This window comes from Stenella coeruleoalba (genome assembly GCF_951394435.1).
Source record: "Stenella coeruleoalba genome assembly, chromosome: 3".
In the NCBI taxonomy this organism is placed as follows: domain Eukaryota; kingdom Metazoa; phylum Chordata; class Mammalia; order Artiodactyla; family Delphinidae; genus Stenella; species Stenella coeruleoalba.
The window spans coordinates 86,912,521-86,939,355 of record NC_137148.1 but is presented as its reverse complement, the minus strand read 5'-3'; the positions used below and the strand labels follow the sequence as shown (position 1 = coordinate 86,939,355).

The 26,835-nt window shown below is 37.9% G+C and overlaps 1 long non-coding RNA gene across 4 annotated transcripts in view; it reads right to left on the bottom strand.

The window, feature by feature from the left end:
- LOC307184308 overlaps positions 1-26,835 on the bottom strand; it is a 224,182-nt gene that overhangs the window by 33,504 nt on the left and 163,843 nt on the right. Inside the window, exons 5-7 of one of the 4 annotated variants that reach the window (XR_013827695.1) lie at positions 13,451-13,558; positions 5,178-5,270; positions 2,330-2,768 (exon numbers count right to left, since the gene is read on the bottom strand). This is a non-coding gene — a long non-coding RNA (uncharacterized lncRNA). Of the gene's footprint in view, positions 1-2,329; positions 2,769-5,177; positions 5,271-8,974; positions 9,403-13,450; positions 13,559-26,835 lie in introns of those variants that run through there. The other 3 variants (XR_013827693.1, XR_013827696.1, XR_013827694.1) reach the window with 3 other exon arrangements.

Here is a 26,835-nt window from a genome sequence, read left to right as displayed (position 1 = left end):
TAAAAAGAGGGGCTCAAGATGAGGCTGGAGAGGTATAGGTCACATTGGTGAAGCCTTGTAAACCAAGTTAAGAACCTTGAACTATATGCTAAATACAATTAGAGAGTTTCAAAAGAGTGGAGTGGCTTGTGACTTGATTTTAAAAAGGTCACTCTGACCCCCTGAGAAGAGAACTGACAGGAAGCAGTAGAAACAAAAGAGGGAGTCTTTAGGATTTCCAGGCAAGAGAAGAGAAGAGTACAGCTTAGAAGAGGGTGGTGGCAGAGAATGGAGAGAAACAGACTGTCCTTCCAGTTACCCAGGAAGTGACTTCCTGCACTAGATCTTTGTTTCAACTTCACATATGGCATATCATTTACTCTACTTTGTCTTGGTTATTCATTGTTTTATTTCCCCCACTGGACTGGAAGTAATTATAATATCTTGCTCATCTTTTTATCCCCTGAAAAACCTAGCCTTACATTTAATGGGTGCACTGTGGGTGTTCAGGTGGAATCTATGGTTTTCTCCATGGGCAACTTCATGTGCTGGTATGACACCCAGCCCCAAGACAGAGTCAAGGAGTTCCTTGGCTGGCCTGAGTGCCTCTGTATACCAGTTACATTTTCTCTGCCATCCCTGAGGAAACAAAGAAAGGGAAAGGGCTGTAGTAGAAGGAGGAAGAAGGAAGAGAATTTCCCCTTTTAAGATCATATTTGGAGTCATATTCTTCCTGTTCTCTTACGGTAATGCTGTTTACGGAATTCTCACATGCACATAGTTGCCTGGTTGTTTCAGTGTAGTACGACAGTGGGAGAGAATTCTGGATTGTCAGGATCATAGATAAAGTCCCCTTGCCTGGTGCTCGGTTAAAGTTTAGTTCCTTCCAGGCAGGCAGTACTTATTCCCTGAGCTTCAAGGTGCTCCCCTCATGGTTAGGGGTCCTGTTAGCAATCTGTTGATATTGTTCCCATCCTCTCCTCCAAGGCTCAGGTACCCTCTTCAGCTCTTTTGTGGCCTTCAGCAGAGCACAATCCTTTTTTATTTGGGTCCCAGATCTAGCCCTTTGGGTGTCCAGCTGAAACCCTTGTTTGAGCACCTAGCTTCTTCAAAAATTAAGAGCCCTATGTTGGGTTCTCTTTCCATGAATTCCATTTTCCCTAGGAGTCTTCTCTTTTGTACTCCTAGGGGCTTATGTTAGTCATTCCCCAAGATCTGGGACTTCAAAACAGTTCATAATGCATTTTTCCTTTCCTTCACCTACTTTGTTAAAGAATTAAAAAAAAAGAAAAAGGAGAAGAAACTTTAGACTTTCTCAGTGCCCTTTCTTGTTCCTCAGAGCCTACTTCTGTCTCCAGCACAATTCTTTTATAGGGCTCTGTAGTAGATGATAATGTGCTAAAAGCAATCTCCGTAAGACTCTGGGAAGTCCTTATTGTCTTTACAATTCTTAATCCCCCCCACCTCCCACCCACCAAGCACATTTAAACTTAGAAAGCTAAGACCTTTGTCTGCGATCACCCTTCATTCCATATTTATTTTCTGGTGAGAGTGATATATTTCTCTGGCTGATAGTTTTTCCATCTAGAATTACAAAATACTAGCACTAGAAGTAACCTTAGAGACCAACTAAATTTTTATCCATACTCTTAGTCTATTGTTGAGAAGTCCAAAGGCCTGGTGAGTCAAGAAGTTTGCCCTCAATCCTTTCATTATTTAGCACTAATGACTCGAATCTTTCTTTTCAAAGGCCTAATTCTCTACTGTATGCTTTATAATTTTCTTCTTTAATTTTTTACCAAAAGTTATACAGCAGGCCAATTCAGTGTGTACCCACAGGACATTGCATCACTCATCCATCAATCATTCACCAAATATTTATTGAACACCTATATAAGCATGGTACTATGCTGTGCATAACTAATACGCATAAACAGCCTGCTTTAAATGCAAACCAAAGGTGATTAATTTCTGTTAACCATTTATAAATTTTAAGTTCTTTTCCTAAGAACTGGAAAAATAAAACCAAAAATTTTTTTAGTTCTATAATGTACAGAGTGTCACTTTAGGAAGAACAGGGAGAATGCCATCTATTTATTGTGCTAAGTTATAGATTTCTTAAATGTTACGTAAATGTTTTGGTACAGAAAGAGACACGTTAACTTTTAGTGTTTGTGAAAAAAATACTGGGAATTAAGGCCATTCTCAGAACAGCTGTATGGTGGATAAGAGTTTTGGAAAATTTAGAAGGAAATTATTATTTCTAATAATAATAATTATTATTATTCTGAATCATCCCTGAAAACTGTGATCAGGTTGTTTGTTTATTTATTTTACTGGTAGCTTGGTATCATAGCTTGAAAGGAGCCGACTGGATAGCTGAGCTCTGTCAGAAATTGCACTTGACTTCACTGGAGGGAATATAGAAAGACCTAGATAGTTTCTTAGCAGTTTCTTTATTAACTGTTCCCCTTCCAATTTAGCTGTCTGTGGTCATTTTAAGTAGCAAGCATAGGAGGCAATGGCCAGGTTTGACAGTAATTGCAAAAGTGGAAGCGGCTGTGCCCAAACCACAACCCGGGGTCAGAAGGATCTTCATTCATCTGCAGATAAGAATCACGATGTGATGTTGAGCGAGCTGTCGCCCGACCTTAGGAGTCTGGGTGCTCTTCCTTGTTCCAGCTCTTTATCGCCGTGTGACTTCAGGCAGGCTGCCCAACCCTATGGATACTCTCCTAGGCTCTCAAATACAGATAACATCTCCTGCCCTTTCATGGCACAGTGTTGTTCTGAGGATCAAATGATCATTATTACAAAAGTGCTTTGAAAACTCAGACCTTTGGAAATATAAGGCAGTTTTATTCCAAAATTCCAGAATTTTGACCAGTAACACCAGTATTTACTTTGCAAAAATTAATATTTCCTTCTTTTTTGTGTGTGTTTGGAGTCTGTGTTCACATTTTACTTTGTAAACTTTCTGTTACTCTTCCTTTGAAACTGGCAGGAGATAGACTCAGTGCTGGTGAGAAATAGCAGGCCTCTCTTATTCCTTCAAATAGCCAAGAACAGGACTGAATTCTATTAGAGAGGCTCAGTCCGATGATGGACTGATGAGGCAGCAGCCACTGGACAGCCACCAGTCATCTCCCATTCCCATAGTCATGGGGACACTTCACAGATGACTGATGTAAGTTTCCGAGAGTCGTGTTTACAATGTATCTAGGTGGTAGCTATACCAAATGTTTTTCTTGCCAGTGCTATGGAGTCTGTTGTGTAATGGTAGAAAGGACTGAAAATCCCTTTGTAATGCTGAATTGCAAAGAACATGCTTTTTCACATTCCACTGGTTCATTCAGTAAGAATTATTGAGTGGGCACCATGTTGGACTCTAGAAATACAGGCCAGTGTTGTTGGAAAGACAGATGCCATGGAAAAATTACATCACATGGTGATACAGTTCCAGGCTGAGGTAAATCTGGAATACTTCCTACAAACCCGCATCCCTTAACCTGGCAACATCAGAGGATATGTGACCCAGAAAATACAGCTACAAGATGGTGGAGATTCTGTTAGTTTGACCTCTGGAAAACAAATTTTCACCCCCATTCTATCCTGCCTCTGGTTAGCACTCAGCATTGTAAAGATAACAGAAGTGAGAAATAAATTTGGGGTTTGTCTGAGGTAGCAGCAAGAAGTTATTTATCTCAATATGTTTATTTGGCAAACATTTAATTCATAAGCAAGATCTTTGTCCTCAACCACCTAATTCTAGCTAGGGACACAATCGGCAGACAACGTCGAGATCCCTAACCTGAGGCAGAAGTTTTATTGTAAGGGGCCTGCAATAATATACAAATGTAGGCTGAATAAATGATATGCTTGTACATATAAATGTTACTATTTTAAAAGTGCATGTAGGGGCTTCCCTGGTGGCGCAGTGGTTGAGAGTCCGCCTGCTGATGCAGGGGACACGGGTTTGTGCCCCGGTCCGGGAGGATCCCACATGCCGTGGAGCGGTTGGGCCCGTGAGCCATGGCCGCTAAGCCTGCCCGTCCGGAGCCTGTGCTCCGCAACGGGAGAGGCCACAACAGTGAGAGGCCCGCGTACCGCAAAAAAAAAAAAAAAAAAGTGCGTGTAGGAGTTGTTGTGATTAATTAAATACATATCCACTTAAAAGTTACTAAATTCACTGTGTCTCTTTACCATTTGTATTTAACCTTTGTGTGTGTGACTATTTTCTTACATGTCTCTCCCCACTAGACTCTGTTTTTATACTGCATTAAGTCCCTGAGTACTCAAAGAATGTTTGTTAACTATTGATTAAGTATATTTTCTCAAGCAACAGGTTGAGAAATCACAAATATCCTGTGCTGTCTCTTGAAATTTTATAATGTTAAAAAGGTGCCCTCCTTTGGGTTGAGGTTGTGACTCTGAGTGTGGGTCACTAAATGAAAGATAAATAAGATAGAGAAAAAGGACTCAGATTGGAAGGGGAAAGATACAAAGACTTAAAGCTAATGGATTAGAGATGATGAGCTATGGAGTATCACCTCTACCTTCATCTCTCATTATTTTGCATGCTTTAATACTCTCTACATTTCCAAAGATTCTGATAAATCTTGCCTCATATGAGCTTTATAATAACACATGAATAACCAGGTGAGAAGGGCAACAGAATGGCTGCTGCCTGGTTCTTTTCTCTTAAGACCTTACAAAGCTGCTGATGTTTGAAGGACAGAGCTGGAATGACTGAAGAGATTGTCTTGTCCTGTAAGTGTGGTTTTACGCTAAGGAAACAGAATTCCCCAAACACTAAGGTTCTTGTTCAAGGTCATACAGCTAGATACTGGCAGAGGCAGGATGAGAGTTTAGTCTGACTCAGACTCTTTGCACCTCACTTTGCTGCCTATTTGTTGGGATCAGGTTCATCATCACTCAAATGTTTGATTTAGGAGGAGAATATGGTACAACTTATTTAAGTATGGATTCAAATTTATAGTTTATGTCATCAACCTTCTGTTTTCATTCACTCTTTCAAAATATATGCTCCTCCAAATTAGCAACAGCTCAAAGAGTCATCCAAAAATACAACTGTGACTATAAACTTGATGTTAATGTTTATCTAATTCTACTGAATATCATAATCTTTAAGTCAGCATGTATTTATTCTGTTTAGTCTTTACAAATATGCTACTCACCTTAATAGGAGCGAGTAAGTATGTTCTTTCTTCACCATTTGGGCATTCTTTCTATACAATAATTCCCTTCCGAAGCCAATATCATCACTAATTCTGCATTTGGAAAGATAAGGACATAAGACAGTGTTGTAATAAATATCTGATAAGCCACAGAGACATTATTTTAAAGGAAAATTGTCTCAAGACACTTTAATGCTTTCTATTGCTGTTTGCAGAATTACATGAGGGCACATGGCTAAGGGGACCTCTATAACATCTATTAATGAGATTTATAAGAACACTAATAGATAAATCTAAACCCAACTCCATCAATAGTGATGCGAATTAAATTAATTCTAACTATTCAACTTGGGGTGCAAATATTCATGCAAATTGTCTATTACAATGAACACAGACTCTGTATGTTCTAAATATGTGTGCAAAAGAACATGACACATGTTGACGTCATGACAAAAAGCAAACTATCAGCTACAGAGTGAATATCTGATCTCAGTTAAACACACAACCTCTAATGACACATCTGCTCTTATCATTAAAGAAGAAATGTATACTACTAAACTAGAGACTCAAGGATAGACGGTTAAAATATTTTCTAACAACTTTCAATGCCACTGACCCTTAGTCTTTGTCATCAACCTGAGTAGTACTTGTAAGACCATCTGCTGGGTTCAGAGAAGCACCAGTCATTTGGTGAAGAGTAAAGGAGATTAAAAAATGACACTGGAGAACAGCTCAGGCATGGAGAAACTGGAAAAATATATCATGGCAGCATGATTAATTAACACTCAGTAGATGTATGAAGGGAGAGATTTCTAAGTAGGTGGAAGTAAATATGAGTCCATGCTATAAAAGGATGTGACCACAGAACTGAATATCTTAGTGAACTTTGCCACTGAATGATTTAAGAAATCTAAGTCATTTCTATATATATATATATATATATATATATATATATATATATATATTTTTATACAAATGCCTTACTTTGTAGTTCTCCTTGGAAGTCCTGTTTGATAAATACTGCCTCATTATTAGGTCTCTGTGGTCCTTAAATATGAAAATTCATTTAGATGAAGATAAACACAAGTCTGATTTTTACTTAATTCCAGTGCCACATTCAGGTATTGAGGTGTTGTATATGAAATAAACATGAGTAAATTTCATATACTTGCTCTGTTGCACTCTGTGGCCTCAAAGGGTTAATATGTATTTTTTTCCAAGTCAGAATAATGAGAATGTACTGTATTTGCCAGGCTTATTAAAGAAGTAAGTTCGTTAATTATGTGCTTTTAAAAATAGTTTTTTTTTACAGGGATAAAATTATTGAACAGTTTCTCTTTCTATAGCTCTATAGATTATTTCACATATAATTGAAGATCCCTATGTTTATTTTATCTTTTATGATGTAATTCATGATTGTTTAATGCTTTGGTCTGTATTTTGCCTCTAAGAGCCCAACCTTAGATGGCATTTTGTTTCGAAGGCAGCCATTGGTCTTGATGATGTATAAGCACATTCAAGGAAACTCACATTGGGCTTGCAAATTAACACTCTTAAATAGTCACTTGATATGAGATTATTTCATATGTGTATTTGTATTTTTTTGCATGCAGCCATTACTATTTTATTTAATTTTATTTTAAAATCTCTTGCCGTAAGATATCCCTCATGTTTCTTCTGAAAATGGTTTATTCTATCAAATGTTCCATCAAGGGCATCTTGCTTCAATGATGCAATCTAATTAACACTATGTGCGCACATACTTCAGCTTAAGAGGGTTTCTGACCCAGGAAACACATCTTTCTCTACTATGACAATATTCATTGGCATTCTAATTCACAAATATCTGCAAATCAGATGTTTATGAATTTTGCCAAGATACCTAAAGGTTAGAAAGAGACCTAAGACACTGAAGGATAGCCAGCTAGTTAAATCTTCCTTTACCCTTAGGTTTTTCCACACCTAATAATCACCACCATAAGTTTAAATAAATTCAACTGCAAAATGTTATATAAAGAAGTAACTTTTATGTCTCTCTCCAGAGTTCTTTCAAAGTATGTCTTTTTAGTTTTAAAAAAATATACATAGTAAAGAAACAGCAGCAGCAGCTCCAAACCAGAAAAAATCATGGAAAAGGAATAATGAGATATAGTGAAAGAATCCCAAATCAGTACCAGCTGCTGAACAATTAGGTTCAACTGCTAACAGGTGTCTAGAAGAGACCATGTAGGATGTTACCTTTTATCAATGTGCCTTCTGAAAGGGCTTTTGGTTATAAAATTCCCGGAGCATTTGGACTATTTAGAGGAAATGCTGTGTGTGTGTGTGTGTGTGTGTGTGTGTGTGTGTGTGTGTGTGTGTGTGTGTGTGTGTGTGTGTGTGTGTGTGTGTGTGTGTATTCATCTAAGATAAAGCTTATTTTCTTTACAGATCAACTTTTATATTGAAAAGAAATTACATATTCACATCATATAGATCATGGAGTCATGGGAGGGGTGATGGAAGGGAGTGGTGGTACTCACAACTTATGGTCCTTGGACCTGCAAACTTGCACAGAGGGCAATAAACTTTTCAAAGTTTATTGCCAAACATTTTTGGGGGGCATTAATTCTTGGGTGAGATTTCAAAGCTTTCATCAGCTTTTCAAAAAAAAAAAAACCCTCCTCCAGTGTTAAACTGGAATACTCCAAAATGCATCATGAACTTTTAAGTCAATCAGCCCTGTGTTAGAATCTGTATATTATTTGACCTTTTTGAACATGTTTCTTCATTTATAAAATGAGGACCATGTTACTGACATCATTAGATTATTAAACTATTTGAAGCAGCGTTTTTTCCAACTCCAGTGTGCCTGTTAGCCACCTGGGAGCTTGCTAAGGTGAACACTGTTTGACTAGGCCTGGGTGGCACATGAAATTCTGCATGTCCAGGAAGCTCCCAGATAATGTTGACGCTGTTGGTTGCATAGCACACTTTAAGTGGTAAGGATTTTCAAGCACTGGTTCTCAAATTTCACTGCACATTGGAATCACCTGGGAAGTTAAAAAAATAATACTGATATCTGGGCCCCACCCCAAAGTTTCTGATTTAATTAGCATTGGGTGCAGCCTGGGCATCAGGATTTTTTTAAAGCCCCCCAGATGCTCTGAATGTGAAACATGAAGAATCAGTGATTTAAAGTACAGTACCTGAAACATGTCACATGCTCTGCAATCATTAGTTTCCTTAGGAGACACCTCAATTACTGGGGTAGGGTAATGAAAAATAAAAGACTAACATATTTTGTCCAGTGGTATAAGAACTGAAGACTGCTGGTGACCAGGCAAGTTGAATCTCATTCTGCAATAGACTTGCTGTGAGACCAGAGGTGTGGTTTCTAATCGTTTCTGTGTTTCTTATATTTAAACAATTGGAAGGAAAGGGATAGTTATGCTTTAACCTCACATATTTGTTGGGAAAATTAATGTTTATAAAATACTTTGAGGCTCATGGATGAAAGGATATTCAATATATTGAAAATATATAGGGGGAAAGGATGGATACTCAAAATTTTCAGTTACTGGCTCAAAACAAGGGCAGACAACGTTGGGACAACAGGAAGATAGGTGGTGGTGGGAGAGATGTTGACATTGGCATGTTTTCTTTAGATGCTTGCAGAAATGATACAAAAACTATATTGGTTCATTTTACTGGCCTTGATAATTTCTAAAGGATTTCTTTTCTACCAGGACCCTACATTTCAACTCGGTATCTAGGTTTTTGAAGTCTTCTTACCCAGGCACAGGTTGTGCAAGCCACCCCTGATGAAGCTGTTGCTATCACCAATCCTTGCCAGAAAGAACTCCCAGCCTTTCATAGCGACATTTTGGGAGTGTTTTAAGCAAATGCTTTTAAATTTGTAAGTGTTGATCTCATTTACGAGTGTCCAAATTCCTTGAGCATGTTCCTTGCCATTACTATAAAACATCAGATATTTGGAAAGCCCATTTATTGAGGTGGGGTCCAACATGGCGTGTGTAAAAGGGAGTGAGTTCCTCTGTGCACTGGACTCAAGCAGATGGAATGTAAAGATAGACATGCCAGGTCAGACGTCTTCTATTACCCCCTCCAGATCAAGTCTCCACTCTACTTCACCCCGCTTGCAGCCCTGGAGGCTGACCTGCCTGGGCTCCACGAGTGGCTCCCTTGTCTTCTGCCTCTGGTTGGATCTGGTCAATGGGGTGCCCTGGCAGGAGACACAGGGAAGCAGGAAATAGAATGGGAGTTTTTATTCCTCTAGTTCCCTCCCTGACTATCCCCTTGGGCTGACTTCACACCTTGACCAAAAATCACAGCTTAGGTCAGGGTGGCCCTCTCCAAAGGGTTCTTTCCTTCTTCGTTCTATTATCTTTCTCTTTACCTACCCTTTAAAATTTATGGTGGTAAAAGTCATGTGTTATTGGACCCAGAGTACTACACGATTGCTTATAGTTTCCTTCACTCTGCCCATGATTTTGTAAATAGTCCTCTGTTTACGAAGGGTTTACCCTCCATGGACTATTCTCATTTGGCACAAATAGAAATACTGTGAGAGAAAGGACCTTCTCTCTCTCATTTGCTATTGTATATTCATTGCTATTTCCTTAATGAACAAATGAATAAATATTTGAGCCTCTTCTTCATTGGCTGCCTCTGTACACTTGACTCAAGGGTACTGATGAGTTATCGGGGAGCAGCTTTGTGCACAAATTTAACTCCTCGTGGTTAAATTTACCTAAGGATTAAGGCCCTACATAGAATCTTTCCATGTTCCTTTTGCTTATGTTTATTTTTAAATTCTTAAAAGTTACATGGAATTTTGAAAATACGATATAGGAACTGTGCTAAACAAACACTTGTTTTTAACATTCCTCTTGCATACCTAATTCAGTAGGTTACCCTCACACACAAGCAGAGTCTGCTGCACAGATCTGCTAAGCACTGTTCAGTAAGTAGTAAGGCTACATCTCTTGAACCCCCCTTTTCTCAGTTGCCCTCTCAGCTTCTCCACCTCTCACTTTTTTTCTCCTTTAGCAGTAAAAGTTGCATTCACATTCTGAGATGATGATTGGCATGCTTCACTTCCCCATTTTGGGATTTAAAAAAAGTCACATTTTCTTTGGTGTTCAATTTGAGCTTCCATCTATTCAAACAGGAGATTCAAATGTTCCTTAGTCACTCTCTTCCAAAATTTTTCTACGGAGCAGCTTAAGCAAGTTTGTGAGTTAGGCCTCTCCAAAGGAGCTCTGATGTACTCTTGGGCCAGGTCTCTGCCGCTGCTACATTTTGGACAGCCCCCTCCCCACTCTCATCTGCTTCCTCCAGCACCTCCTTGCTGCTGTCACTACTAGAAAATTCTGTTGACATGGCTAGAGCCTGTTTTTGGATAATTCTGCCATTTGAAGATAAAGCCAATGTTATGGGCTAGATTGTGTACCCCCGCCTCAACAAATTAATACACTGAAGCCCTGACCCCAGTACCTCAGAATATGCTTGTAATTGGAGAAAGGACCTTTAAAGAGGTACTTAAGATAAAATAAGGTCATCTGGGTGGGTCCTAAACCAATATGACTGGTATCCTTACAAGAAGAGCATATTGGAACACAGATATACATGGAGGAAGACCATGTGAAGACGAAGGGAGAAGATGGATATCTATAAGCCAAGGAGAGAGGCCTCAGGAGAAACCAACCCAGCTAACATGTTGATCTTGGACTTCTGGCTACAAGAACTTTGAGGAAATAAATTTCTGTTGTTTAAGCCACCCAGTCTACGGTACTTGGTTATGGCAGCCTTAGCAAATGAATGCATTTCTAGATTCCAACGCAGGAAGAAGTTCTTCCTCCACCAGCACCAAGACCTGCCTTATTTTCTGCCCTAGGATTCTACCATTATCCCTGATGACTGATAGGGTAAGCGTATCCATTTTCTTAAGAGGAAACTCCCACCTACCAGGGTATGATTGTTTGATGTTAGTATATTTCCCAAGGTCTGTACCTTTTCATAGACTTTAACTTCCTTATTAAGTCCACAGTGAAAAAGCAGGAAATCCTGTATTTTGTCCTTGGAAAGAAAATTTCATAATTCATACTTTTTAAAACTGATGATTTTAATGGGCTCCAGATTGATTTAATTAAGGAAAATGCTCAGTTATTCTATCTTTGAATGCTCTCTCTCTACCATGATCTCTCTTATCCTGTGGAACTCCCATCAGATGATTGTTTAGATTCTCAATTTATGCTCCATAGGGAGTAACTGCCCTTTTTCTTGCTTTGTCACATTCAGGGTGAATTCCTCAACACTATCCTGTAATTCACTTTTTTTGGAGCTTTCTAGTCTAGATTATAACAAATATATTGAATTTACTATTTTAATAACTATAATTTTTATTTCTAGGAATTTTTGTTTTTTATATCTTTTTGTTCTTTTTCAGAGTTTCTTGGTTTTTTAATTTTTTATTTTTATGGAGAGTGTTCTTTTATCTCTTTGAGGTTTCTAAAATATCCCTATTTTAAAATTATTTTCAGATTACTTTATTATTTTAATTTGGTATTGAGTAAATCCATCTTCCAATTGGTGATTTGGTTGGCTTCATTTTTGGTATTATTTTTTGCTACGTGTTTTGCAGTTTTGGTGTGCAGACTCATCTTGAAAGGGAGGTCCATCCCCTCCCTTCTTTCTGGACATACCTATCCCTGTCCAGTGATTTCGTGGTTACATCCAACCAGCTTCCTAGGAACGCATTTTCCCCAACTATGTAGTACTAGGGCTAGTACACATTCAGTAGCTGACTAATGGGCAGCTTGGCTGGAGCCTGACTGTGAGGCTGTGTTTGCATCATTCTGCCTCCACAGGCATTATATTAGTTTGCTAGGGCTGCCATAACAAAGAACCACAGACTAGGTGACTTAAACAACAGAAATTTCATTTCCTCACAGTTCTGGAGGCAGGAAGTCCAAGATCAAGGTGTCAGCAGGATAGGTTTTCTGAAGACCTCTCTTCTTGACTTGTAGCTGGCCATCATCTTCAAATGGCTTCACATGATAGTCTTTCCTCTGTGACTGTGTGTCTGTGTCCTAATCTCTTCTTATAAAGACAACAGTCATGTTGGATAGCACCAACCCCAATGATCTCATTCAACCTTAATTACTTCTTAAAAGATCTCCAAACATATTCTGAGGTCCTGGGGGTTAGACCTTCAACATACAAATTTTGGGAGAACACATTTCAGCCCATAATAGGCATGGCATTTTATATAAGCTACAAACTCAGAAATTATTCAGTTGCAGCTCTTTTCAGCTTCCTTTCTTCAGCATGAAAAACCTATATTGGCTCTGTTTTCAAGTAGAGAGACAGGCTTCAACCCCCACATCCATACGGACTCAGTCCCATTATTCTGCAGGTATCAAGTTCCTGGCTGCCCCTGCCTGTTTCTAGACACAGAACCCTGCACAACTGCTCCTTCTGCTCTACTGATGTCTCTGTGCTTCTGGTCCATAGAGATGACCGCCTTATTTTGAGCTGAGCTGTAATTTTCACCTTTCTTTTATTATATTTTATCTAACATTTTTGTATGTTTGGATTGCAGCTGAGAGTTGTCAATGCATGACTTAGTAGTTCAATTTTAATGAAGTTCCAAAAAATATTTTTTAAAGAGAAAAATAAAATTTTTGTTGATATCAAACTTTCACAGGAAGCACAATGTGATCATCTGATAAAGTGTGTGTGGTTAAAATTATATTAGACATTTCACCAAACTAACATGATTACTAATAAATATAGAAGATTAATTAACTCGAATCCAACAATGTTCTTCCAAATATATATTCAGTTTGTCTAAATACATAGCAGTACAATTAAAAAATTTCAAGCATAGCTCAATTTTTAAACATTGCATAATATAGTCAGTTATTTTACAATTTGAATTATGGGGGCACAGGTAATTTTTGAAAGTTTGAATTATTTATGCTAATAGAGGGGAACATTGCTAGGATAATGCAAGAATGGCAAGTTACAAATAACTTATATATTGTTTTGCTCTATATTTCTGTATTCTATTTAATCCAGGTGTTTGATGTGTTGGGACTTTATACCATTTCCATTCAAATGATAAAAACATTCTGAATATCTGATTTGGAAAACTCCCCAGCTTCCCATCCTGTTTTATCACTTGCCAAAGTCTTTCCTGTTACTGATTCCATGCTCGAGAGAGATGCTGGATTGGTTCTGACTGATTCACAACATCTGGAGCTCACCTTATCTCTTTCTAAGCTCATCCATGGTCTGACTCACATCTCCCTTAAGGAGCATATTGGCAGGTAATGATGTGTTTTGGCTTCCATGGCTTTATGAAATGTCTGACCCTAGGAGAAACAGAAATAAATGTTCTAAAATCCAGCAGAGGTTATACATAGACTAAGTCAACAGAACTGAGAGGTCATATATCCTCTGTGAGTAATGCACAAAGGGGCTAATTCATTCATAGATTTGACTGTTACACTGCTGAGAGTTTACTGTGATGCTTTCAAATTATTATCAACCTGCTCCAGTTCACCTCATCAATGAAAGCAAAAAGACAACTGAACAAAACCATACCCTGAACTACTTTGGTGACTATAAACATTACATGACATCTTGACATGACTTGATATCTTCTGTACACAGACCACTGATAGGCATTCTCTTATACATAGAAGAGTAAATCTACTTGACTCTCCCAAACACAATCTTTGACCTTGATTTACAAAAATTTACACAATCTTTGACCTTGATTTACAAAAATTTTTGACCTACAAAAATTTATCAACATAGTTTACTTTCTTACAAATTCATATAGAGCTCCTACCACTTGTCAGAACTATTCTAGGTGCTGAGATACAGCAGTGAATAGAACCAGATTCCAGTCTGGGAAGTGCTCAGAGCTTGGTGTTCATGTTTTCCAATTGAAATATGACCAAACATTTGGACATATTAATAGAAGAGTGACCTATGCAATACTTTTCTATAAAAATGTTTATCCAGTGCTTTGAGATCTAAATTTCTGAATTCCAGTTGAACTATTCTGATGCATATGTAGATAAGCTGTGGTTAGTTTTTGACAGCACTTTATGATTGTTATTATTTTTCTGTAACACATAGGTCCAGTCAGTGATGAATATAATGGTTATTTGTATTTAGGTTATGTAAATTGGAGAATCAAATTAATTACCCAGATAATTTAGAAGGAAAAGATGTTGTTAAGGAAAATCTGAGGTTTTCTTACTCAGATTCAACGGTCCATTACTCAGATTCACAGCATAATTATGTAAATTTCCATTTAGCTTTATGCATATGGACAAAACCAATGAGAAAATGTTGAAAAGGCAAAGGAAAATGAGTTTCAACTTTTCTAGTGTAAATAACTATTTTTTTATAACCTCACTTTTATTATTCAACACTATGCCAATAATTTACCATACCATAGTAAAAATGTGCTGTAAAAACAGTTCACATGGAAATTGGTTTCTGAAGTTAAAAATGCACAGCCAAGTTTAAGAATGGGCTGACCAAAGTTTGCATGGAAATTTTTTGTGGTTCTAAAGTTGTGTATGTGGATTTAAAATTGGCTTACAATTAGTAACACTTTAGGACATTATGTATGCAAAAATTTCTGGAAAATATCATATATGGCTTTGTGTATCCCAAATTTTCTCCAATTATTCAGAATTAAACTTTAACTCAGTGTTTCTCAGACTGTGATTTTTGAGTCTCCTGCTTGAGGATCACTTGGCAAGGTTACTAGGTTCCACATCAGACCTTCTGATTCAGAATCTTCACAGCAGTACTGAATCTTGGACTCTACATTTGAAATAAACTGTCCAGATGATTCTAATGCATTTTAAAGTTTAGAACTCCTGTCTTAACCTCATCATGTCTGAAGACACTTAATTTGCTGCTTTTAAAAATTGTCTTCTGGCTTATATAATTAACATTGTTTTATTAATTTTAAAGAGGGTAAATTCAGTTTAGGCAATTGATAAACATCAAAGAAAATATGCATTATTGAAGGTTTTTTACATGTTGAAGGACAGTTCACATGATGTGAAAAATGGCTGCCTAACCTGATCTTTGTTTTCCCAAGGTTGACGAAATCTAAGAATTCAATTTGGCAAATATGGTTTTGTAAACTGATTCTGGAAATAAGGTTTTAAAACACAGCACTATTTTCCTTTGACTTGTGTAATAAAAAGGGAAAGGATCTTTACTATATACATTTAACTACAGTGATTAAGCTTATAATTCTTCTGGTTTTAGTAGATTGCATTCCTTTGTAACCCAAGTGAATCTGGGAGCCCCAAGTAGCACAATTTCCACAGAGAATCATATTCAAAGAAAAGTGTACAGCCAACAAATACAATTAAAAATGAATTCCATGGACTTCCCTGGCGGTCCAGTGGTTAAGGCTCCAAGCTTCCACTGCAGGGGGCACACGTTCGATCCCTGCTGGGGGAACTAAGATCCTGCATGCTGTGAGGTTCGGCCAAAAAAACCCAAACAAACAAAACGAATTCCAATGTCTACCTACCTCCTTCATATCACATAAAAAGGATCCCTTTATTAGGTTTCTAAAAAAGCCTTCCTAAATTCTCCAGTTCTCTTGCTACCTTGAACTGTTATTGAACATCCCATGTCACAAATTTGAAACTCCCTTTCCATCTCCAACCTGGTTAGCTTTTCCCCTCTTCCTCCCTGATCCTCTCTATTACTTATACAGATATAATCTCTGTGCATACCCTTCTTTTTCTCTTCACTTGTATTTCACTAACTAATCTCTTGATTATTGTAAGTCAGAGAAGTTCTGTGAACCAGGTTGACAAATGCTCTCTATTACTCACTTCTAATGTGAACAATCAGGAACTGACTGAAAATATGATTGTATACCTGGAAGGTCTGATGGTAGTTTTAGATTTAAAAATTCCATTTCAATCAATATGCCCTTAATATTACTGTTACCAAGTGAAACTTCAGCTGTGTGAGTTCTATGAAAAAAATTTTTTTTTCATTTTTGTAATTCTGGCACCCTAGTAAGTGATATAAAATCTTGTGGTCTACAGTTTCAATATCTACTATGAAATATGATATATAATTAAAAATGGAATGCTACACAGTACATATTTATTGCTGACTCCAGACCGCAGAGAAAACATTTTCATGTTAATGTTGGTACTTTCACAGTTAAATGTGATTTAAACACTATGGAACCATATATGGACCTCAGATTTTTGCCACAGGGAAATTTTTATTGCATGCTTTGTCTTCAATTTACTTTAATAACACTTAATAACAATACATTGTATTTATGTAGCACCTTTTATCCAATGATCCTAAGCACAATATAAACATTAATTCTTAAAACTCTCTGGAAAATCAGTATTTTTAAACTCATTAAAATTTTTAATAAAAATATAAATATATGCTATGGCTGAAGCTAACATATTAAATGGCTTGCTTTTTTAGAGAATAGAAGCTTTATAGTTTTTGCTCCTGGATTTTGAAATTCAGTGTTTATTAAAAATGAAACAAAGGATTTTTTTCTGAGTACAAAGTAATATATATTCATTGTAGAAAAATCTGGAAAGTAGTTAAAAATATGAAGAATATAGGGCTTCCCTGGTGGCGCAGTGGTTGAGAGTCCACCTGCCGATGCAGGGGACGCGGGTTCGTGCCCCAGTCCAGGAAGATCCCACATGCCGCGGAGCAGCTAGGCCCGTGAGCCATGGTCGCTGAGCCTGCGTGTCCGGAGCCTGTGCTCCGCAATGGGAGAGGCCACAACAGTGAGAGGGCCACGTACCGCAAAAAAAAAAAAAAAAAAAGAAAAATATAAAAATTACCCACAATCCTACAGCATAGAAGTAAGCACTCAATATTTGCTGTATTTTCTACAAATCTTCTTTACCTGCTAATATACAAATATATTCGATTATTACTGTGTATGTATTTTTTCAGCTAATATTACATTTAAAGCATTTTCTAATGTTTTAAAATATTTTTGAATATAATGATTTTTGAATATAATGATTTAAAATATTTTTAAATATTTTAAATATTTAAAATATTTTTAAATATTTAAAATATTTTTGAATATAATGATTACATAATAAACACTAGGTGAATACATAATAATTTATTTAACTATTCACATACTTTTGGATATTTAGTTTATTCCAGATCTCCAAGGTTATGAGTAATCTGTAATGACCATTCCTATGCAAAGCATCTTTATCTTCCCCTCTGTTTATTTCCTTAGGGTAGATTTTAGAAGTGGAATTACTTGTTAAATGGCATTAAGATAACTTAAGCTATTTCTATGTGTTTAGAAATTAGTTTCCGAAAAGTTTTACTGTTTTACTTAACTTGAATTTGAATTTTACCTGTGTGACTCCAGGCAAAACAATTTCTGAGTCTCAATTCCACATCTGTAAATTGTGGATTATAATGCCTATTTTATAGCGTTGCTGCAAGTTTTTTTTTTTTAACATCTTTATTGGAGTATAATTGCTTTACAATGGTGTGTTAGTTTCTGCTTTATAACAAAGTGAATCAGTTATACATATACGTATGTCCCCATATCTCTTCACTTTTGTATCTCCCTCCCTCCCACCCTCTCTATCCCACCCCTCTAGGTGGTCACAAAGTACCGAGCTGATCTCCCTGTGCTATGCGGCTGCTTCCCACTAGCTATTTTACGTTTGGTAGTGTATATATGTCCATGCCACTCTCTCACTTTGTCCCAGCTTACCCTTTCCCCTCCCTGTATCCTCAAGTCCATTCTCTAGTAGGTCTGTGTCTTTATTCCCGTCTTGCCCCTAGGCTCTTCATGACAATTTTTTTTTTTTTTTTTTTAGATTCCATATATATGTGTTAGCATACGGTATTTGTTTTTCTCTTTCTGACTTACTTCACTCTGTATGACAGACTCTAGGTCCATCCACCTCACTACAAATAACTCAATTTCGTTTCTTTTTATGGCTGAGTAATATTCCATTGTATATATGTGCCACATCTTCATCCATTCATCTGTTGATGGACACTTAGGTTGTTTCCATGTCCTGGCTATTGTAAATAGAGCTGCAATGAACATTGTTGTACATGACTCTTTTTGAATTACGTTTTTCTGAAATAAGATATACAAAATAATTAGAATAATTTCTGGAAATTTCTCACTCGTTAAATGTCTCATCCATTCCCATGCTTTAAAATGTATTCCTGTGCTGACAAATCACAACTAGATAGCTCCAGCTCAGCCCTGTTTTCTGAGTTCCTGACTTGCATATTCAGTTCTCTACTTGACATTTCCATTTGGATGTCTCACAGGCACTCTAGTCATAAAGCTTTCAAAACTCTAACATTTGGTATATTTTCTGCAAGTTTTGTTTACATGGACATATGCAAATATATTTTGTTTTACAAAATTATATCATTATTATATGTAGTTTTCAAGGTTCTCCAGAGAAACAGATGAATCTATATGTCTATGTCTATGTCTAGAGAGAGAGAGAAAAGGAGATTTTAAAAAGTTGTTCCATTTGATTGTGGGGGCTTGTCTAGTCCAATATTTACAGGGTAGTTTGGCAGACTGGAGACTCAGGGAAGCATCAATGTTGCGTGTTGAGTCTGAAGGCAGCTTGGAGGCAGAATTCTCTCTTCTCAGAGATCTCAGTCTCTTTATCTTAAGGCTTTCAGCTGATTGGATGAGGCCCACTTACATTGTGTAGAGCAGTCTGCTTTGTTCAAAGTCTACTGATTTAAATGTTAATCTCATCTGAAAAATACCCTCCAGACAACATCCAGACTGGTGTTGACCAAATATCTGGATACTAGGACTTAGCCAAGTTGACACATGAAATTAAATGTCTCGCTAAGTGTATGTGTGTACTAATTACTCATTAAATGACTCCTTACTGCATAATCGTATGCCTTTTACAGCTCTCCGCATATCACTATATGCTTTCAGAATTTATCCAGTTGTACAAGCCAGATACCTGGAACTGATACAGTCTTCTCCCTTATCACCATATAAATCCTTCATCAAGTTTATGTATTTTGCTTTGTAAATGTTACTCCAACCTACCTTCTTCTCTCATCTACCTCTACTACCCTTGCCCAAGTCACCATTGCCTCCAGTCCGGACTACTGCACTGTTTCCACTCTTGCCCTGTCTATTCTCAACCTGGCAGGCAGAGTCATCTTTAAAAATCCAAATTTCTACTTCAAAAGTTTCCTATGTCTCTAAGAATAAAACCTGATTCCTTACCATTACCCATGAGGCTATGCATGCTCTGGTCCCTGTCTACCCCTCTGAATATATTTCCTTCTCCCTTATACTTACTCACTCACTCTCCAACACTGCTGTCTGTTTAGTTCCCAGAAACTGCCTCAACCTTTACTGCTTCAGGGCCCTTGCCTAAATTGTTCCTTCTGCAAATTCCCTTGTTCCCTAGTTCTTGGTGTGCCTGGGTCCTTCATATTCCAAAGTCTTAGCTTAAATCTTCCATAAAAGCAGCCTTCCTGGAATACTCTGCCTAGAGCTGTCCTTTTTATAGGACCTTGCTCTTTTTCCCATATGAGTAGCCACAATATATTAAGTATACATTTAGTTGTTAACTGAATGTCTCTCAGACTAGTCTATAACTTCCATGAAGGCAGCATGGATCACAGCTGCTTGATTCACCATGAACATCCACTGCCTAAAATACTGCCTGCAGGAAAAGGGCATTTGGTCAGTGTTAAATAGATGAAAGAATGAATATAGGCTTACTTAATATGTAAGAGCTACTACTTTTTATAATTTATTATTATTAAAATTACAAGATTGTAATAATTTGTTATTGGTTACAGTCGGTTGAATGGTAGCCCTGAAGAGGTACATCCATGTCCTAATTCTCAGAACCTGTGAAGAATGTAATTAAGGTCTTTGCAATGTAATTAAGACTCTAGAGGTGAGATCATCCTGGGTTATCCAGGTAGGCCCCAAGTCCAATGACAAATGTCCTTATAAGAGACAGAAAAGAAGACACAGACACACAGGTAAGTCTATGTGAAAACGGAGCAGAGATTGGAGTGATATATCCTCAAGGATTGCTGACAGCCACAAGAAGCTGAAAGAGGCAAGGAAGGATTCCCTACCAGGGCATCTAGAGAGCGTGTGGGCCTGCTGGCACCTTGACTTTGGATTCCTCGCCCCCAGAACTGTAAGAGAATAAATTTCTGTTGTTTTAAGCCACACAGTTCACGGTAATTTGTTACAACAGCCCTAGGAAACGAATACAGAAGTGAAGAGTCTGGTATTAAAGACTTGAAAAGTGTCTACAGCAACGTTGTAATATAAGAATGTTCATATCATTAAAACCACTAGAAGTGTTATCTGTGTAAAATCCTGACATTATTAATTCAGAATACAGACCACTGTATTGTAATACTTATTATTATCACCACACATACACACAAATTACAACTCATTTGCTGAGATGAAGGGATGCTTGCATTTTTCTTTACCTTTTTATATCACTGATTCCTACTGTTAATAGATTTTTCTTCCTAAAATAAATGCATCACGTATCATTATGAAATGGGTTCCACTTTTCACTGTGCATGAGGGGAAGTTTAAATAGATTTAGCCATAAGTTGTAATGAAACAATAATTGTCATCATTTAATACTTACAAGAATGTAAGGTTAGTAGTTTTACTAATTGTACAAGGGAGAAAATGAAGACTAAGTAACTTTCAAATCCACAGCACTAGTATGCAATGGAGAGTGGCACTTGGATATGGGCCTATTTATTCTGTATTCTTAACCAAGACACCATAATCCAGGTGATGGGTGTGCTATGTTCCTTCTATAACTCACAGGAAGTGATTCCAAAAATCCATTCATTTTAATTAGCTAGAAATTTAATGTAATAGTTCCCCTATGGAGACATCTTGGTTTGTAAGAATACCTGGGCATAAAGCACTTATAGTAGAACTTCTGATAGAAGAAAATGTTTAGGACATTCCTCTTGAATTAAAGCCAGCCTAGGAGATGAAACTGCTTACTGTGCATACATATAAGGTTGACCCTGAACTTGCAGGATGTGACTCACTTGAAACAGAGGGAAAACTGATATCTGATTTAGTAATCTGGGCTGACTATACAGTTTTATTCAACTGGTTAGCTTCATATATATATTTGTATAAAACATCATCTGTTCTATACAGGGGGAGGAGTTCAAAGAAACTGTGCCTGTAGTATAATGTAGGCTGCTGAAGACCCGCCCATGATGTGCAGCTACACTGATCAATGCTGAGTAGCTCAAAGGTGGGAGTGTGAGAGCCTTCTACCCTTCCAGCCATTGATGTTCTCTTAATCAGTATATTTTTCTAATGTTTGGAGCAATAACCTCACCTTGCCAATATAGAAAATCTTACTTGGAGAAAAATTATTTATTTGTGTTCAAATTCTCACTTTGTTACTTACTAGCCATCTGACTTTGAGCAGATTAACCAACTTCTTTGAATTCTGGTTTCCTCACCTTTAGCATACTGATGAAAAAATATCCTGGTATTGTTTAAAAAAAAAAAAGGCCCAAACACATAGTGCACTGCCTACCATATATTTATGTACTCAATTCATGTTAATTTCATTCTTTGAACCATTCAACAAATAATTTTGAAAACCTGCAATGTGCCAGTCAGAAAGAAAGCATCATTAATTGACTCGATGTCGAGTTATGTAAAAATCTGATCAAAAACTTTTAGAGGTACCCATCTTTCCTTTTGCTATCTCCAACTATCCAGTTCAGGGGAAATCTGAGAAAATGAACTGGAACTCAATGGCTTTGGTGGAAGACTGACCTGGTGGAATGCCATCAGTAGCCCCAGAGCTCTCTCTCTGGCAAGCCACCAGTGGGCACTGCTGTAGTGACCAGCTGATGAGGGTGCTCAACCTCACTTTGTCAGTAATGCTTTTTGACAGTTGTCAATTCCTAGGGAAGCCTATATGGACGGGGAACTGTCTGTGTAGGCCAAATTATGCAGGATCAGAGACAGGGCTATAAATGACACTTCAAAGCACCTAATCATGCCAATGGAATGGAATTGGAAATGGTACTGGAAGACACTGGCTGGCTTTATGTTCTGATAGCATTTTTGCCTTAATGTTCTACTGGTTAATGTGTTGGCTAGCTATAATTCCAACCCTTTATTTTGACTAAATCATATGATTATATCTTCCTCAGTTACACACATAATTCGGCCAAAACAAAAATATTTACATAAATTACTAAAATTGCTCTGTGACAAGAGGAAACTCAAAATTTATTAAGTCCAAATAGGTATATATTACTTGCAGGTACAGAGTTGGCTTGTCAAAAATACCAATTGAATGAATAATGTATGTAATTAATGAAAGAAGAAACAAGAAGCCTGTCCTCTAGGAGCTTGCAACATAATATTGGTGGGAGGAGAGTCCCATAAACATATATGTAGCCAACAATAACTTTTTCAAGGGTAATGAGTGTTATTAGAATGATAGGATAAAGGCAATGTGAATCTGGGAAGGCTTCATGGAAAATGTGAGTTTTGAATAAGGTTTGGAATGTTTTGAAGGGATAAGTCTCGGCAAAAAGATTGTTTTGGGGCAACACAGGCAATGAGAATGTCACAGGCAATCCTTTCTCATTTTACATCATTTCTACATCTCTAGGCCACATCAGGTCTTCAAACATTTCTTATTTGTTGAATATTCTCAAATTTGCATACGCAACCCAGTAGATCCAATTTCCTACGATATATTTACTTGTCTTCTCCCGAAGATTCCTAAATGCAACATATTTAAAACAAAACTCATCAATATCCTCTCCCTCCCCCGCACCCCGTTCCTCTTCCATACTGACTCTCTCAGTGAGGGGCATTATCATCCATCCATAGGTTTAACGAAGAAACGTATGGCTCATTCTTGACACCCCTACACCCTCACTCCTACTTCCAGTCAGTGGATAAAGCCTATCAATCAGTTTTAATGCAGAAGTACTTCTATTAACTATCTACCCTTCTCCACCCTCACAGCATGTTCCTAGTCTAAACCATCTGCAGGAACCTCCAAATCTGTTTCTATGTGATCACTCTTGTCTCCTCCAGTTCATTTTTTACCTTTTACCTAGACTGATCTATAGATGCAAGTCTGATCATATTACTCCTCTGCTTAGAAGTCTTCATTGTCTTTCCATTATTAGTAGGTTAATAACCAAACCTCTCACCATGGACCGAGACGACTGCTCTAGAATATCACCTCATCCACCTCTTCAACCTTCATTTAGTGCCATGCTCAGTTATACTGGATTCCTTCCAGTGTCACAAATGGGCCACCATCTTTCTCTTCTCTGATCTTTTGCGAATGCTCTTCCCTTTACTTGGAGAAGCAATTGGAAGGATCCATTCACTCAGAAATAGATACTTACAGACCGTGATAAGGGCAACAGAAGAAAAGTACAGGGTGTGATAAGGAAATCCAATTAGAATGGAGGCTGGAGGAAGCTGCTGAGTAGGTTTTGGCTAGTGTTGGGTAAAGAACATTCCAGGAAAAGTGACAGAATGTTCCAAGGCTCTGAGGTAAGAAGAGCATGTCAAGTTAGGGGATATGAAAGGAAAAAAAAAAAAGTAGTGCATGAGTCGAGGCTGGAGAAGCAGGAGGGAGCCAGAAGACAAAGGGTCTTTGATGATCACATTGAGGTTTTCAGTGTGAGGAAATAGCAGTTGTTCTGTGTGATGGGGTCAGAGAATCTGGAAATAGAGACATTCGTTTATAGGTTTTCAGTACTAATGCTAGTGGTTGTAGTTTAGCTGTGGGAACAAGGAGGTGGAGGTATGAACACATGAGCCCAAACTAGGAAGGATAAATTGGTAGAATTTGTGCTGAACCTTGGGGACAGGATGCAGAGGGGCTGAAGAGGACCCCACATCTATACTGCTGGGTGCCTAGATGGGTAATGGTGCCCCCTGACCATAGGAGACAAGCTGAAATGGAGCAAGGGTTTGAGGGAGAGGACACTGGGCTCAGCTTTGTCATAATTAGTTTCAGATCTTGGCAGATCACCAAGGAGAGTTATTTTGTAGACAACACAAAACATGTCATTAGAAAAAGGATGAGGGGTCAAGACCTGAGATATTGATCTGAGACCTGTCTGTGGTCAGGGAGGAGTAGTTATGTTGCTTTGCAGTAAGCAAGCCAGTGTGACAATATAGAATTTATTAGACCAGGTCAGCTGGGTTCCTGGATTTTCATTAACAGTGCTTAGCTGCATCAGCATGGGGCAGAAGTATGAACAGTGGTGCTTGCAAGGGAAAGGGAAAGCGGACAGAAGGGGAGGACAGAGAGAATGAGAAGTGCATACAAGCCTAGTGGCCAATGCCAGGGTCAGAGTTAAGGAACACCTACAGAGAAAATCGTGTTCACATCAACACTTGGGAAAGCTTTGAACAGTATTAGGAAGAACGCAGTATCAGAATAGGGGCTGAAATATATATGCTGAAAAATATATGCAGGTGGGAAGAATGAGCTGGTGGTGAGTTGATTTTACACAAGAGGGGTGTGTGTGTGTGTGTGTGTGTGTGTGTGTGTGTGTGTGTGTGTGTGTGTGTGTGTGTGTGTGTGTGTGTGCGCGCGCGTATGTTTGATGCATTAGGGGCAAGTGTCTCTTTTTCTTTTGGGCTGCTCTGCATGCAGGGTCTTAGTTCCCCAACCAGGGATCAAACCCGTGCCCCCTGCAGTGGGAGCACAGAGCCCTAACAACTTGGACTGCCAAGTAATTCCCTTGGTTCCTTTTTGAGTGAGAATCTGGCTATGGCATTTGTTAGCATGGTGATCTTAGAAAAGTCCCTTAACCTTTTTGTATTTAAGCTTCCTCAACTTTAAATTAGAGAAGAGAATGCTACTCTATCAGGTGGCCATGAGCTTGAAGTGAGCTGAGGTACAAGAAAATGACCAGCAGTATGTCCACCCCATTTCGTCCCTCCAAGTTTCGGCAGGTAATTGAGGGAGTGAGGATCGCTGCCTCTGTTTCTGCACTTGCTGCCCACTGCTGTTGGAGCCCTCACACTATTTCACAAGGCCTCTTCATTTAGGAGGAAATCAGATGCCATCGGCTTGACGACTTCATAGATCTATTTCTATGAAAGAGATTATTGCCATGAGTTTTGAATTCATGAGGATTTCATCAATGCAGCAATGAGCATCAGTGTCCTTGATAACTCTTTCATCTCTAGGTTACACAGAATAAGACAGCACCTGTAAACTCATTGTAATTTGCAGGGCTGTACATACGTTTGAAAAATGATTTGTAATTCTCATGGCTAGCTCTCAAAGTACTTTTTAAATGACTCTGAGCTGACTAAGGACAAGTCAACCGCATAAGGCTTTAAAGAGACACCTGACAGACACAGATATCACACATCTGTTTTGATAGTCACTGGGACCCTAGGAAGAGGTCTAATTCAACTGATCACAAATATATTTCACAAAGACTTATACTTGATTTTTTTTTCACGTCCCTCCTACATTCTATGAAAATATGTTACTTTTGGAACTTTGCTTTCCTTGACTTAGGGGAAAAAAAAAGTAAAAAAGATCTTAGATCTTTTTTTTCTTTTTTTTTTTTTTTAAGACTAACACGGATTCCAAAACCACTTATAAGCATAATAACAAGGCAAGCAGAGATAATGTTATAAGGATTGCTACGAATAGATGCTCACTTATTTCTGACTACAGCCAAAAGATTCCAACGAATAATCCCCAAATGGCTTGCCAGAACAAATTTATTTTTCTTCTGGAAACATTTCAAGTTTCTACATTAGAATGCGGCAAAATACATTTTATTTTTTTTAAACTTGAGATCAGGGCAAAACCATATGCAAATGACAAAACCCACATCCTTGAATGATCAGAACACACGTAGCATTTAAGTGGGAGCTACTGGAAGATTTGTTCTTACAGTGGGTGAGAAATGGAGTGTTTGGGGACCCATGTTGTGTCAGGGCCAGGAGCTATCTCTGACCTTGGAAGGTAGGGCTGTAGTAGGGGGCAGAGGTGAAAGAAAGTCTTAAACCTCACCTACCTACAATTAAATACCCTTTAATTGGCCCAAGGCAAAACTGTTGTGTTCACCCACATCTTCAGAGAAGCCTCAGGCTGCATATCTTGGCTTCGCACATCAGTCTTTTAGGTGGTCTCTCACTAGTACTTTACTCTGGGTTCTCTTATGTAAATATGTTGGAAGGATAATGAGAAATTAGCAATAATTAACTGTCGCTTTTAAAGCAAATAAGATTTTTGCCTTGAATACTGTATTCATTCTTAGCAATAAATCATACAAGTTTAACCTGAAAAATATGGTTTGATCACTACTGTCTCACTCTCAAAGTGATAACTTTGGACTTATTAATAATTAGCAGCAATAGTCAGAGTAAAAAAGTCATAAAAAATATGAAAGGATCACCCACATAAAAACGTTTTTATTTGTAGCCTATAGGTTTCAGTTAGTTAAAAGTCATTTTGTTCCTAAAGATTATTTGATCAGCTCTGTTTTTCTTATGTCTTTTTTTGAATCTGTTTTCTTGTTGCTAGCT